Genomic DNA, 17,547 nt, shown 5'->3' with positions numbered 1-17,547 from the left:
AGAGAGAGAGGAAGAGAGGGGGTGTTTGTGTCCATAAATGGTGTATAGATAGGGAGACAATGTTGATGTTGTTTGAAATTGGCCTATGTACGAAGACGCAAGGGAAGCGAGTCATCGTGTGTGTGATAGGGACTTCAGGAGAGATCTAGAATAGATGGTGTAGAGAACAATGTGCGAGATCGAGAACGATGATACATTAGGGAGCTATGGAAAGAGTCACGACATATATGTATACAGGGAGGAGTTGGGGCGGGTCCGCATGTGGGAGAGATAGAAAGAGGAGAGTGGTGCACAAGGAGACAAAGTGTGATTGTTTTGCAGTGGGGGTGGTGTGTGAGGTGAGTGTGCGAGAACAACATAACTAGGGAGATAGATGTTTGGGGGCGACATTTTGTGTGTATGGGAAAGATACACTCTACATAGTGCGTGTGCTTGGGAAAGAGAGATGCCGGGAGACCTAGCTAGAGAGTAGGGGAAGAGATGTGTGCATGCCCAAGAGACAAAGTGATAGAGACCTATATTGGGGTCCAGACTTTATAAGAGAGAGGGGTGTTAATGTGCTCGTGTGTTGGTGTTTGGGGGAGAGAACGACTTCTCTGTGTGTGGGGGGGGGGAGGCGACGAGGGGGAGGGGGTTGGTTTCAGATAAAGAGTGAGGTGTCTATATTTGAGGGACTTTAGCGTAATTGAGATATACATGGTCAATAGTGTTTGCACTCAAGGTTGATCAATTTGTTTCACAGTTTGGACTAAGAGATAACGATACTTTTGAACATGCGTGATATACTTTGATGTACCAGAATTACAAACCTAAGGTTGGAATTTTGGAATTCGACTCCATCATTAGCTTTTGTAATTCATTTAAACGGAGGTACATTTTTAAGCCGAGATTTCGTGATTCAAATTCATATATCAAACCTAGAGATATACACATACGGGCATATTCAAACTTTATAATCATCCACTTTATTCATACACATACACATTTTTGCTTTTGTCATCATATTTAGGATAAACACATTTGGAATTTCATTTGAATTGGACCATATGATGGTATTTGCTTGTAGTAGCTCAATGATCCGTATTTGAATTGAATGGACAATCTAAGTTTCGAGTTGGAGACATTGATTTTCAAAACTTGCACTTTTTTGCGTGCAAAACAAACAAATTCTCGGCCATGATATCATAGTCGGTCGTACAAGAGCAGAATATAATTTCAGGCGCCAAAAGCTTTGAAACTTCCCGCTCACATCGAAATATCTCGTGCCCGAAAGTTTAGCCCTGCGATATTCCTGTTTTACCCCTGCCACATGAATGGAAAAGGGCTGCTTTGGTAACTCCATTGTTTTCCCCTCTTTTTCCCCAACATTCTTCACCAGAGCCCCTCCCCTTCCCCTCCCCGACCCGCCAACCACGGCAAGCCACCGAATCTAGTCCTCCGCCGCAGCGGTGGACCTCACACCCGACGGATCTACCTTCCGCACCTTGGAACCCCCAACTGCTAACTCACCACTTCACCGGAGCCGCTTCAGCGACTGGCTTGTACACCGCTCCAGATCTCCTTGACCGCCACAGGGTCCACCGCACCGGATCTGCTTAACCGGTACCCTTGTCCACCATAGTGTAGTCCCTTCACTTTCTCCCTCGTCCGTCCCTTCGCTGGCCCTTCATACAAGCCCTCGTCCGCCGCAACAGATCCGCCTCACCGAAAGCACTGTACAACGCGCCCGCTGAAGCCTTCGTCCACTGCACCGGACCCGCTCCATGGACACCATATTCAACTCCACCGGCCCTGCTTTACCGATGCCACAGCCTCATCAGGTTATTTTGATCTGTACTCCTTCGGTTTTTCTCTTTATCGTGCAACTGTTCACTTACCACAAATGAGCTTTCTTGTATGTCAACAGGCGCTGCAACCATAGCACCGGAGCCGCCATAGCGACGGCGACAGCCGGCCCAAACTCAACTGCAACACGAGCACCATCAACGATCCTTAGCTATCAAGTATTCCAATGATACACTGATGTCTACTACACAACCTTCTTCTTGTAGACGTTATTGGGCCTCCAAGTGTAGAGGTTTGTAGGACAGTAGCAAATTTCCCTCAAGTGAATGACCTAAGGTTTATCAATCCGTAGGAGGCGTAGGATGAAGATTGTCTCTCTCAAGCAACCCTGCAACCAAATAAAAAAGAGTCTCTTGTGTCCCCAACACACCCAATACAATGGTAAATTGTATAGGTGCACTAGTTCGGCGAAGAGATGGTGATACAAGTGGTATATGGATGGTAGATAAACGTTTTTGTAATCTGAAAATTTAAAAACAGCAAGGTAACTAATGATAAAAGTGAGCAGAAACGGTATTGCAATGCGTTGAAACAAGGCCTAGGGTTCATACTTTCACCAGTGCAAGTTCTCTCAACAATAATAACATAATTGGGTCGCATAACTATCCCTCACCATGCAACAAAGAGTCACTCCAAAGTCACTAATAGCGGAGAACAAACGAAGAGATTATGGTAGGGTACGAAACCACCTCAAAGTTATTCTTTCCAATCAATCCGTTGGGCTATTCCTATAAGTGTCACAAACAGCCCTAGAGTTCGTACTAGAATAACACCTTAATACACAAATCAACCAAAACCCTAATGTCACCTAGATACTCCAATGTCACCTCAAGTATCCGTGGGTATGATTATACGATATGCATCACATAATCTCAAATTCATCTATTCAACCAACACAAGGAACTTCAAAGAGTGCCCCAAAGTTTCTACCAGAGAATCAAGACGAAAACATGTGCCAACCCCTATGCATAGGTTCATGAGCGGAACTCGCAAGTTGATCACCAAAGCATACATCAAGGTAATCACGTGATATCCCATTGTCACCACAGATACGCACGACAAGACATACATCAAATGTTCTCAAACCATTAAAGACTCAATCCGATAAGATTACTTCAAGGGGAAAACTCAATCCATTACAAGAGAGTAGAGGGGGAGAAACATCATAAGATCCAACTATAATAGCAAAGCTCGCGATACATCAAGATCGTACCACCTCAAGAACACGAGAGAGAGAGAGAGAGAGAGATAGATCAAACACATAACTACTGGTACATAACCTCAACCCCGAGGGAGAACTACTCCCTCCTCGTCACGGAGAGCACCGGGATGATGAAGATGGCCACCGGAGAGGGATTCCCCCTCCGGCAGGGTGCTGGAACGGGTCTAGATTGGCTTTCGGTAGCTACGGAGGCTTCTGGCGGTGGAACTCCCGATCTATTGTGCTCCTCGATCGTTTTAGGGTATATGGAGATATATAGGTGGAAGAAGTAGGTCAGGGGTGCCACGAGGGGCCCACGAGGGTGGAGGGCGCGCCCAGGGGGGTGGGTGCGCCCCCTGCCTCGTGGCTTCCTCGTTGATCCCCTGACGTGCACTCCAAGTCTCCTGTATTGCTTTCTTTCCAAAAATAACTTTTCCGAAGGTTTCTTTCCGTTTGGACTCCGTTTGATATTCCTTTTCTTCGAAACCCTAAAACAAGGAAACAGAAACTGGCACTAGGCTCTAGGTTAATAGGTTAGTCCCAAAAATAATATAAAAGTGTCTAATAAAGCCCATAAACATCCAAAACAGATAATATAATAGCATGGAACAATAAAAAATTATAGATACGTTGGAGACGTATCAGCATCCCCAAACTTAATTCCTGCTCGTCCTCGAGTGGGTAAATGATGAAAACAGAATTTTTGATGTGGAATGCTACCTAACATATTTCTCTATGTAATTCTCTTTATTGTAGCAAGAATATTCAGATCCATAAGATTCAAGACAAAAGTTCATATTGACATAGAAATAATAATACTTCAAGCATACTAACTAAGCAATCATGTCTTCTCAAAATAACATGGCCAAAGAAAGTTCATCCCTACAAAATCATATAGTTTAGTCATGCTCCATTTTCGTCACACAAGAATGCTCTCATCATGCACAACCTCGATGAAAAGCCAAGCAATTGTTTCATACTTTAGTAATCTCAAACTTTATAAACCTTCAAGCAATACATGAGCGCGAGCCATGGATATAGCACTATGGGTGGAATAGAATATGATGATGGGGGTTATGTGGAGAAGACAAAAAGGAGAAAGTCTCACATCGACGCGGCTAATCAATTGGCTAGGGAGATGCCCATCAATTGATGTCAATGCAAGGAGTAGGGTTTGCCATGCAACAGATGCACTAGAACTATAAATGTATGAAAGCTCAACAAAAGAAACTAAGTGGGTGTGCATCCAACTTGCTTGCTCATGAAGACCTAGGGCACTTGAGGAGGCCCATTATCGGAATAAACAAGCCAAGTTCTATAATGAAAAATTCCCACTAGTATATGAAAGTGACAAAACAAGAGACTCTCTATCATGAGGATTATGGTGCTACTTTGAAGCACAAGTGTGGCAAAGGATAGTAGCATTGTCCCTTCTCTCTTTTCTCTCGTTTTTTGGGCCTTCTCTTTTTATGGCCTTTCTCTTTCTTTCATCCTTCTCTTTTTTATGGCCTTTCTCTTTTTCTTCTTCTTTTTATTCCTCACTTGGGACAATGCTCTAGAAAATGATGATCATCACACTTCTATTTATTTACAACTCAATGATTACAACTCGATACTAGAACAAAGTATGACTCTATATGAATGCCTCCAGCGGTGTACCGGGATATGCAATGAACCAATAGTGACATGTATGCAATAATTATGAACGGTGGCTTTGCCACAAATACTATGTCAACTACATGATCATGCTAAGCAATATGACAATGATGAATGTGTCATGATAAACGGAATGGTGGAAAGTTGCATGGCAATATATCTTGGAATGGCTATGGAAATGCCATAATAGGTAGGTATGGTGGCTGTTTTGAGGAAGATATAAGGAGGTTTATGTGTGAAAGAGTGTATCATATCACGGTGTTTGGATGCACTGGCGAAGTTTGCACCAACTCTCAATGTGAGAAAGGGCAATGCACGGTACCGAAGAGGCTAGCAATGATGGAAGGGTAAGAGTGCGTATAATCCATGGACTCAACATTAGTCATAAAGAACTCATATACTTATTGCAAAAATTTACAAGTCATCAAAAACCAAGTATTACGTGCATGCTCCTAGGGGGATAGATTGGTAGGAAAATACCATCGCTCGTCCCTGACCGCCACTCATAAGGAAGACAATCAAATAACACCTCATGTTTCAAATTTGTTACACAATGTTTACCATACGTGCATGCTACGGGACTTGCAATCTTCAACACAAGTATTCCTCAAATTCATAACTACTCAACTAGCACAACTTTGATATCACTATTTCCATATCTCAAAACAATCATCAAGTATCAAACTTCTCTTAGTATTCAATGCACTTATATGGAAGTTTTTATTATATCCCTCTTGGATGCCCATCATATTAGGACTAATTTCGTAGCCAAAGCAAATTACCATGCTGTTCTAAAGACTCTCAAAATAATATAAGTGAAGCATGAGAGTTCATCTATTTCTACAAAATAAAACCACCACCGTGCTCAAAAAGGACATAAGTGAAGCACTAGAGCAAATGACAAACTACTCCAAAAGCTATAAGTGAAGATCAATGAGGAGTCGAATAATTATGCAACAATGTGAAGACTCTCTAACATTTAAGAGTTTCAGATCTTGGTATTTTATTCAAACAGCAAGCAAATCCTAACAAAATAAATTAACGCTCCAAGCAAAACACATATCATGTGGCGAATGATACGTCTCCAACGTATCTATAATTTTTGATTGCTCCATGCTATATTATCTACTGTTTTGAATGTTTATGGGCTTAATTATACACTTTTATATCATTTTTGGGACTAACCTATTAATCCAGAGCCCAGTACTAGTTTCTGTTTTTACCTTGTTTTAGAATATCACAGAAAAGGAAAACCAAACGTAGTCCAATTGACCTGAAACTTCACAAAACTTATTTTTGGATCAGAAGAAGCCCAGAAGACTTGGAGTGCACGTCAGGGGATCTATGAGGAGGCCACAAGGCAGGGGGGCGCGCCCACTCCCTGGGCGCGCCCTCCACCCTCGTGGGCCCCTCGTGGCCCCCCTGACTTACTTCTTCCGCCTATATATCTCCATATACCCAAAAAACATCGAGGAGCACAATAGATCGGGAGTTCCGCCGCCAGAAGCCTCCGTAGCCACCGAAAACCAATCTAGACCCGTCCCGGCACCCTGCTTGAGGGGGAATCCTTCTCCGGTGGCCATCTTCATCATCCCGGTGCTCTCCATGATGAGGAGGGAGTAGTTCTCCCTCGGGGCTGAGGGTATGTACCAGTAGCTATGTGTTTGATCTCTCTCTCTCTCGTGTTCTTGAGGTGATACGATCTTGATGTATCGCGAGCTTTGCTATTATATTTGGATCCTATGATGTTTTTCCCCTCTCTACTCTCTTGTAAGGGATTGAGTTTCCCCTTTGAAGTTATCTTATAAGATTGAGTCTTTAAAGATTTGAGAACACTTGATGTATGTCTTGCCGTGCGTATCTGTGGTGACAATGGGATACCACGTGATTCACTTGATGTATGTTTTGGTGATCAACTTGCGGGGTTTTGCCCATGAACCTATGCATAGGGGTTGGCACATGTTTTCGTCGTGATTCTCCGGTAGAAACTTTGGGGACTCTTTGAGGTTCTATGTGTTGGTTGAATAGATAAATCTGAGATTGTGTGATACATATCGTATAATCATACCCACTGATACTTGAGGTGACATTGGAGTATCTAGGTGACATTAGGGTTTTGGTTGATTTGTGTCTTAAGGTGTTATTCTAGTACGAACTCTAGGGCTGTTTGTGACACTTATAGGAATAGCCCAACGGATTGATTGGAAAGAATAACTTTGAGGTGGTTTCATACCCTACCATAATCTCTTCGTTTGTTCTCCGCTATTAGTGACTTTGGAGTGACTTTTTGTTGCATGTTGAGGGATAGTTATATGATCCAGTTATGTTATTATTGTTGAGAGGACTTGCACTAGTGAAAGTATGAACCCTAGGCCTTGTTTCAACGCATTGCAATACCATTTGTGCTCACTTTTATCATTAGTTACCTTGCTGTTTTTATATTTTCATATTACAAAAACTATTATCTACCATCCATATACCACTTGTATCACCATCTCTTCGCCGAACTAGTGCACCTATACAATTTACCATTGTATTGGGTGTGTTGGGGATACAAGAGACTCTTTGTTATTTGGTTGCAGGGTTGCTTGAGAGAGACCATCTTCATCCTACGCCTCCTACAGATTGATAAACCTTAGGTCATCCAATTGAGGGAAATTTGCTACTGTCCTACAAACCTCTGCACCTGGAGGCCCGGCAACGTCTACAAGAAGAAGGTTGTGTAGTAGACATCAAGCTCTTTTCTGGCGCCGTTGCCGGGGAGGTGAGAGCTTGAAGGTATATCTTTAGATCTTGCAATCGAGTCTTTTAGTTTCTTGTTTTAGCACTAGTTTAGTTTATAAAATAAAATTACAAAAAAATGGAATTAAGTTTGTCTCATACGCTTCACCTTTTTAATATCTTTTGTGAGTATGATGGAAAGGATAATTGTGCTAAAGTGCTAGAAGAAGAAATCTATAAAATGTTTGGCACTAAATATTTGAATGATGAGCATGATTGCAATGTTGTTAGTATGAATTCCTTGAATATCCATGATGCTAATGATATGCAAAGCCACAAGCTTGGGGAAGCTATGTTTGATGAAGATGATATTTTTTGTCCCCCAAGTTTTGATGAGCAAATTTATTATGATGAAAGCATGCCTCCTATCTATGATGATTATTGTGATGACATGTATGCTTTAAAGGATAATAATAACAATGAAACTTGTCATCTTGATTTCAATTTTCAATCCCATGATAGTTACTTTGTTGAGTTTGCTCCCACTACTATTCATGAGAAGAAATTTGCTTATGTGGAGAGTAATAAAATTTCTATGCTTGTAGATCATGAAAAGAATGCTTTAGGTGCTGGTTATATTGTTGAATTCATTCATGATGCTACTGAAAATTATTATGAGGGAGGAACTTATGCTTGTAGGAATTGCAATAATATCAAGTTTCCTCTCTATGTGTTGAAAATTTTAAAGTTATGCTTGTTTTGCCTTCCTATGCTAGTTGATTATTGTTCCCATAAGTTGTTTGCTCACAAAATGCCTATGCATAGGAAGTGGGTTAGACTTAAATGTGTTAGTCATATTCTTCATGATGCTCTCTTTATGTTTTCAATCCTTATCTTTTATGTGAGCATCATTGAAATCATCATGCCTAGCTAGGGGCGTTAAACGATAGCGCTTGTTGGGAGGCAACCCAATTTTATTTTAGTTCCTTGCTTTTTGTTCCTGTTTAGTAATAAATAATTCATCTATCCTCTGTTTATATGTGGTTTTATGTGTTTAATTAGTGTTTGTGCCAAGTAGAACCTTTGGGAAACTTGGGGAAAGTCTTGTTGATCATGCTGTAAAAAAACAGAAACTTTAGCGCTCACGAGAATTGCTGCCATTTTTATTTGGAAAGTGATATTTAGTTAATTATTTTTGAAGATGATTAATAGATAAATTCCTCAGGTCCAGAAATTTATTTGAGAATTTTATGAATTCCATAAGTATACGTTTGATCCAGATTACTACAGACTGTTCTGTTTTTGACAGATTCTGTTTTTCATGTGTTGTTTAATTATTTTGATGAATCTATGGCTAGTAAAAGAGTTTATAAACTATAGAGAAGTTGTAATACAGTAGTTTTAACACCAATATAAATAAATAATGAGTTCATTACAGTACCTTGAAGTGGTGATTTATTTTCTTATACTAACGGAGCTTATGAGTTTTCTGTTAAGTTTTGTGTTGTGAAGTTTTCAAGTTTTGGGTAAAGGTTTGATGGATTATGGAACAAGGAGTGGAAAGAGCCTAAGCTTGGGGATTCCCATGGCACCCCCAAGATAATTCAAGGATAGCCAAGAGCCTAAGCTTGGGGATGCCCCAGAAGGCACCCCCTCTTTCGTCTTCGTTCATCGGTAACTTTACTTGGAGCTATATATTTATTCGCCACATGATATGTGTTTTGCTTGGAGCGTCAATTTATTTTGTTATTATTTGCTTTATGTTATTTGGAACAATGTTTTGCATCTTTTATTTCAATAAAAGTGGCATTGATAGCCTTTACTATGCCTATTTTAGAAGTCCACATGTTGCTGTTTGAAAACAGAAAGTTTACCGCTGTTGCAATAATTCCCTAGAAAAGTCAGAATGTGATAAAATGTTTAAACCTTTTGCATATTAAGCTCTGATAAATTTAATACAGTAGGAATTTTCTTTCATAATTTTTGGAGCTAGGGAAGTATGGATGTTGCTGCATTCTTTACAGACTGTCCTGTTTAGGCAAATTGCTGTTGTGTTTGCATTGTTTGCATATGTTTGCTTCTTTAATGATTCTATTTGAGGATAGGACTATTAAATATGCAGAGGCATTTAGTATGAAATGTTGAATAACAATTTTAGTGATTTTTTACAGTATAGTATGATAAGTTTTTTGCAATGGTTTATACTAACTTATCTCACGAGTCCTTGTTGAGTTTTGTGTGGATGAAGCTTTTGAGATTTAGGGAGACCGTGATATGAGAGGAATTAAGGAGACACAAAAGCTCAAGCTTGGGGATTTCCAAGGCACCCCAATATAATATTTCAAGAAGTCTCAAGCATCTAAGCTTGGGGATTCCCCGATTGGCATCCCACCTTTCTTCTTCAACAACTATCGGTTAGTTTCGGTTGATCCTAAGTTTTTGCTTCTTCACATGATGTTTGCCATTCTTAGAATGTCATTATATTTTGCTTTTCTTTCTGTTTGAATAAAGTATCAATATCTGAAATTATTAAATGTTAGAGAGTCTTCACATAGCTGCATAATTATTTGACTACTCGTTGATCTTCACTTATATCTTTCGGAGTAGTTTGTCATTTGCTCTGGTGCTTCACTTATACCTTTTAGAGCATGGTTGTAGTTTTATTTTGTATATATTAATGAACTCTCATGCTTCACTTATATCATTTTGAGAGTCTTAAATAGCATGGTAATTTGCTTAAATAATCCTAATATGCTAGGCATTCAAGATTAGTGAAAACTTTCATATAGAGTATTGAATACTAAGAGAAGTTTGATGATTGATGATTGTTTTGAGATATGAAAGTAACAATACCAAAGTCATGCTAGTTGAGTAGTTGTGAATTTGAGGAATACTTGTGTTTAAGTTTGCAAGTCCCGAAGCATGCACATATGGTAAACGTTGTGTAACAAATTTGAAACATGAGGTGTTATTTAATTGTCCTCCTTATGAGTGGAGGTCGGGGATGAGCGATGGTCTTTTCCTACCAATCTATCCCCATAGGAGCATGCGCGTAGTGCCGAGGTTTTTGATTACTTGTAGATTTTTGCAATAAGTATGTGAGTTCTTTATGACTAATGTTTAGTCCATGGATTATACGCACTCTTACCCTTCAATCATTGCTAGCCTCTTCGGTACCATGCATTGCCCTTTCTCACATTGAGAGTTGGTGCACACTTCGCCGGTGCATCCAAACCCCATGATATGATACGCTATATCACACATAAACCTCCTTATATCTTCCTCAAAACAGCCACCATACCTACCTATTATGGCATTTCCATAGCCATTCCGAGATATATTGCCATGCAACTTTCCGCCATTCCGTTTATCATGACACATTCATCATTGTCATATTGCTTAGCATGATCATGTAGTTGACATAGTATTTGTGGCAAGACCACCGTTCATAATTATTTCATACATGTCACTCATGCATCATCGCAATCCCGGTACACCACCGGAGGCATTCATATAGAGTCATATCTTGTTCTAGTATCGAGTTGTAATCATTGAGTTGTAAATAAATAGAAGTGTGATGATCATCATTTTCTAGAGCATTGTCCCAAGTGAGGAATAGAAAAAAGAGAAAGGCTAAAAAAAGAGAAGGCCCGAAAAAAGGGAAAAAGGAAATAAAAGAGAAAGGCCATAAAAAGAAGAAAGGCCCGATAAAAAATGAGAGAAAAATAGAGACGGGACAATGGTACTATCCTTTGCCACACTTGTGCTTCAAAGTAGCACCGTAATCCTCATGATAGAGAGTATCTTGTTTTGTCACTTTCATATACTAGTGGGAATTTTTCAATATAGAACTTGGCTTGTATATTCCAACAATGGGCCTCCTCAAGTGCCCCAGGTCTTCGTGAGCAAGCAAGTTGGATGCACACCCACTTAGTTTCTTTTCTTGAGCTTTATACATTTATAGCTCTAGTGCATCCGTTGCATGGCAATCCCTACTCCTCGCATTAACATAAATCGATGGTCATCTCCATAGCCCATTGATTAGCCTCGTTGATGTGAGAATTTCTTCCCTTTTGTCTTCTCCACATAATCCCCTCATTATATTCTATTCCACCCATAGTGCTATATCCATGGCTCGCGCTCATGTATTGCGTGAAAGTTTGAGATTACTAAAGTATGATACAATTGCTTGGCTTGTCATCGGGGTTGTGCATGATGAGAGCATTCTTGTGTGACGAAAATGGAGCATGACTAAACTATATGATTTTGTAGGGATGAACTTTCTTTGGCCATGTTATTTTGAGAAGACATAATTGCTTAGTTAGTATGCTTGAAGTATCATTGTTTTCATGTCAATATTAAACTTTTGTCTTGAATCTTTCGGATCTGAATATTCATGCCACAATTAAAAAGAATTACATTGAAATTATGCCAAGTCGCACTCCGCATCAAAAATTCTGTTTTTATCATTTACCAACTCGAGGACGAGCAGGAATTAAGCTTGGGGATGCTGATACGTCTCCAATGTATCTATAATTTTTGATTGCTCCATGCTATATTATCTACTGTTTTGAATGTTTATGGGCTTTATTATACACTTTTATATCATTTTTGGGACTAACCTATTAACCCAGAGCCTAGTGCCAGTTTCTGTTTTTACCTTGTTTTAGAATATCGCAGAAAAGGAAAAACCAAACGGTGTCCAATTGACCTGAAACTTCACGGAACTTATTTTTGGATCAAAAGAAGCCCAGAAGACTTGGAGTGCACGTCAGGGGATCTACGAGGAGGCCACGAGGCAGGGGGGCACGCCCTCCACCCTCGTGGTCCCCTCGTGGCCCCCTGACGTACTTCTTCCGCATATATATCTCCATATACCCTAAAAACATCAAGGAGCACAATAGATCGGGAGTTCCGCCGCCAGAAGCCTCCGTAGCCACCGAAAACCAATCTAGACGCGTTCTGGCACCCTGCTGGAAGGGGGAATCCTTCTCTGGTGGCCATCTTCATCATCCCGGTGCTCTGCATGATGAGGAGGGTTCTCCCTCGGGGCTAAGGGTATGTACCAGTAGCTATGTGTTTGATCTCTCTCTCTCTCTCTCTCGTGTTCTTGAGGTGATACGATCTTGATGTATCGCGAGCTTTGCTATTATATTTGGATCCTATGATGTTTCTTCCCCTCTCTACTCTCTTGTAATGGATTGAGTTTCCCCTTTGAAGTTATCTTATCTGATTGAGTCTTTAAAGATTTTAGAACACTTGATGTATGTCTTACCGTGCGTATCTGTGGTGACAATGGGATACCACGTGATTCACTTGATGTATGTTTTGGTGATCAACTTGCGGGTTCCGCCCATGAACCTATGCATAGGGGTTGGCACACGTTTTCGTCGTGATTCTCCGGTAGAAACTTTGGGGCACTCTTTGAGGTTCTATGTGTTGGTTGAATAGATGAATCTGAGATTGTGTGATGCATATCGTATAATCATACCCACGGATACTTGAGGTGACATTGGAGTATCTAGATGACATTAGGGTTTTGGTTGATTTGTGTCTTAAGGTGTTATTCTAGTACGAACTCTAGGGCTGTTTGTGACACTTATAGGAATAGCCCAACGGATTGATTGGAAAGAATAACTTTGAGGTGGTTTCGTACCCTACCATAATCTCTTTGTTTGTTCTCCGCTATTAGTGACTTTGGAGTGACTCTTTGTTGCATGTTGAGGGATAGTTATATGATCCAGTTATGTTATTATTGTTGAGAGGACCTGCACTAGTGAAAGTATGAACCCTAGGCCTTGTTTCAACGCATTGCAATACCGTTTGTGCTCACTTTTATCATTAGTTACCTTGCTGTTTTTATATTTTCATATTACAAAAACTATTATCTACCATCCATATACCACTTGTATCACCATCTCTTCGCCGAACTAGTGCACCTATACAATTTACCATTGTATTGGGTGTGTTGGGGATACAAGAGACTCTTTGTTATTTGGTTGCAGGGTTGCTTGAGAGAGACCATCTTCATCCTACGCCTCCTACAGATTGATAAACCTTAGGTCATCCACTTGAGGGAAATTTTCTACTGTCCTACAAACCTCTGCACTTGGAGGCCCAACAACATCTACAAGAAGAAGGTTGTGTAGTAGACATCAGCGAATAAAAATATAGCTCCAAGTAAAGTTACCGATGAACGAAGAGGAAAGAGGGGATGCCTTCTGGGGCATCCCCAAGCTTAGGCTTTTGGTTGTCCTTGAATATTACCTTGGGGTGCCTTGGGCATCCCCAAGCTTAGGCTGTTGCCACTCCTTATACCATAGTCCATCGAATCTTTACCCAAAACTTGAAAACTTCCCAACACAAAACTTAACAGAAAAATCGTAAGCTCCATTAGCGAAAGAAAACAAAACACCACTTCAAGGTACTGTAATGAACTCATTATTTATTTATATTGGTGTTAAACCTACTGTATTCCAACTTCTCTATGGTTTATAAACTCTTTTACTAGCCATAGATTCATTAAAATAAGCAAACAACACACGAAAAACAGAATCTGTCAAAAACAGAACAGTCTGTAGTAATCTGGATCAAACGTATACTTTTGGAACTCATAAAATTATGAAATAAATTTCTGGACGTGAGGAATTTATCTATTAATCATCTTCAAAAAGAATTAACTAAATATCACTCTCCAATAAAAATGGCAGCAATTCTCATGAGCGCTAAAGTTTCTGTTTTTACAGCATGATCAACAAGACTTTCCCCAAGTCTTCCCAAAGGTTCTACTTGGCACAAACACTAATTAAAAGCATAAAACCACATCTAAATAGAGTCTAGATGAATTATTTATTACTAAACAGGAGCAAAAAGCAAGGAACAAAAATAAAGTTGGGTTGCCTCCCAACAAGGGCTATCGTTTAACGCCCCTAGCTAGGCATGATGATTTCAATGATGCTCACATAAAGGATAAGAATTGAAACATAAAGAGAACATCATGACGAATATTACTAGTACATTTAAGCCTAACCCACTTCCTATGCATAGGGATTTTGTGAGCAAACAACTTATGGGAACAAGAATAAACTTGCATAGGAAGGTAAAACAAGCATAACCTCAAAACTTTAAGCACATAGAGAGGAAACTTGATATTATTGCAATTCCTATAAGCATATATTCCTCCCTCATAATAATTTTCAGTAGCATCATGAATGAATTCAACAATATAACCAGCACCTAAAGCATTCTTTTCATGCTCTACTGGCATACATTTTTTATTATTCTCCACATAAGCAAAATTCTTCTCATTCAGAATAGTGGGAATATCATAAGAGACCCGAATACTATAAATTGTTTCCACATTAAAAGAGTAATGTTCAGAAAAAGGGTAATCATAATCATGACAAGTTTTATAAATATAATCACTACTTTTTATAGCATAAATATCATCACAATAATCATCATAGGTAGGAGGCATGCTATCATCATTATAAATTTGCATATCAAAACTTGGGAGACTAAAAATATCATCTTCATTAAACGTAGCATCCCCAAGCTTGGGACAAACATTAATTGCAGCAAATATATTCTAAAAAACATCATATTCATCAAACATAGCATCCCCAAGCTTGGGCCTTTTCATATCATAAGCATAATCACTCTCATCATTAATAGTATGGATAGTACCAATAGTATAGCAATTATCATATTCTTCCAAGAAAGTGCCAAAAATATTTTCAAAATCATAAGAAGTATCATTATCTTCTACAATTATATTTTCATGAGGCATAATAGTAATAGGAGCAGCATTATTTGGGGGAGATATCTTTTTACCTCTCTTCCTTTTTCTTTTCTTCTTCTTCACCACATCATGTGTGGGTTCAATCCTCTTTTTGGAGCTCCTTATTAATGAGCTTGGTTGAATAGGATGCTCCTCCTCGTTACCTGATTCATCATAAGAAATAATAGGAGGGTATAGGGAAGTCTCTTCCCTTTCATTAGTATTCTCTTCATCTTCTATTTGTTTTCTTTTCTTTATGTAGTTGGCAATATAAGGATTTTCAATACAATTCACCGCACAATACATATAAAATTCCTCTAGATCAAATCCAAGAAGTTTATAATGAGCAAATTCTGGAAGATAGTTAGTTATACATTTCATTTCTTCGTATCCCATAAGCAAACTAAGTTCATTATAATGTGCAAGAGAAATCAAGTCATCACAAATTTTGGAAACGATTAGATCATGAAACAATTTGCATCAGACGGTTAAATGACCAGGTTCATTGCAAAGCTCACAAGTATGGCCAAGAAAATTTAAATTTTCAGCACAATCATCTAGCCTTTCTTGCAACAATTTAGTTTCTAAGTACTTATGCCTCTTGAAATATCTATCTTCCATGTTTGGTGTGTACTTACAAACCCAATGCACTCCACAAAAATTGACATGTTTATAGGAGGCATTTTCATCATAACTAGTGCAATCATCATTAGTACCATGGATATTCAAGGAGTTCATACTAACAACATTTCAATCATGCTCATCATTCAAATATTTAGTGCCAAACATTTTAATGCATTCTTCTTCTAACACTTTGGCACAATTTTCCTTCCCATCATACTCACGAAAGATATTAAAAAGATGAAGTGTATGAGGCTAACTCAATTCCATTTTTTTTGTAATTTTCTTTTAAAAACTAAACTAGTGATAAAACAAGAAACAAAAAGACTCGATTGCAAGATCAAAAGATATACCTTCAAGCACTCACCTCCCCGGCAACGGCGCCAGAAAATAGCTTGATGTCTACTACACAACCTTCTTCTTGTAGACGTTGTTGGGCCTCCAAGTGTAGAGGTTTGTAGGACATTAGCAAATTTCCCTCAAGTGGATTACGTAAGGTTTATCAATCCGTAGGAGGCGTAGGATGAAGATGGTCTCTCTCAAGCAACCCTGCAACCAAATAACAAATAGTCTCTTGTATCCCCAACACACCCAATACAATGGTAAATTGTATAGGTGCACTAGTTCGGCAAAGAGATGGTGATACAAGTGGTATATGGATGGTAGATAAAGGTTTTTGTAATCTGAAAATATAAAAAACAGCAAGGTAACTAATGATAAAAGTGAGTGTAAATGGTATTGCAATGCGTTGAAACAAGGCCTAGGGTTCATACTTTCACTAGTGCAAGTTCTCTCAACAATAATAACATAATTGGATCACATAACTATCCCTCAACATGCAACAAAGAGTCACTCCAAAGTCACTAATAGCGGAGAAAAAATGAAGAGATTATGGTAGGGTACGAAACCACCTCAAAGTTATTCTTTCCAATCAATCCGTGGGGCTATTCCTATAAGTGTCACAAACAGCCCTAGAGTTCGTACTAGAATAACACTGTAACATCCCAAATTTTCAATTTGGAATGTTATACATAGGTCATGCTTGCTTATCATATTTTATTGTGTTTTCGTTTTCGCAATCCTTGAAATACTAAGCAACTCAAGAACCCTCGGAGAGAGTTGGGGATTTCCAGGTTTTCATATTTGATTCTTATCAAATAGTGAAACGAGGATTTTGATTTTAATAATTTTTCTCTCCGAAAAATATTTCATATTAAAAGATAAGAGAGGAGATAACATGACTTCTCCAAAATAATTGAAATATTGGAGGAAAAATATTAAATTCATTTATTTTGTTTTTATTTGATTTTATTTGGATGTTATTTGCATTAGAAAAATTGCACATTTCCGAAATTGCATTTTAGGGCCAAGAAAATGTTCATCTCATTCTAAATATTTTATTTAGACGGTGAAAATTTGTTTTGGCATTTTTAGATTTTCATTTTATTTTCTAGGATGTTATTTTTGTCGGCGAAATTGTTTTTAAAAATAAACTCCCGCGCCCGACTGGGCCGAAACCCAGCCAGGCCGTCGGCCCAGCCGCCGAGCGCCGCCGCCTCCATGCGCACGTGCCGCCACCGACCCGAACTTGGAGTCCAAGCCGGACTCCTCTCCGCCGCCGCTGCCTTGCCCCCTCCCCCAAGCAGCCGCCCCCCTCTTTATAAGGCGCCGCCCCGCCTCCCCAAACCACCACCACCACCACAGCCGCCGCCGCCCGCGCCTC

The sequence above is a fragment of the Triticum aestivum genome, chromosome 2A (assembly GCF_018294505.1).
Source record: "Triticum aestivum cultivar Chinese Spring chromosome 2A, IWGSC CS RefSeq v2.1, whole genome shotgun sequence".
In the NCBI taxonomy this organism is placed as follows: Eukaryota; Viridiplantae; Streptophyta; class Magnoliopsida; order Poales; family Poaceae; genus Triticum; species Triticum aestivum.
Note: the sequence above shows the minus strand (reverse complement) of the source record.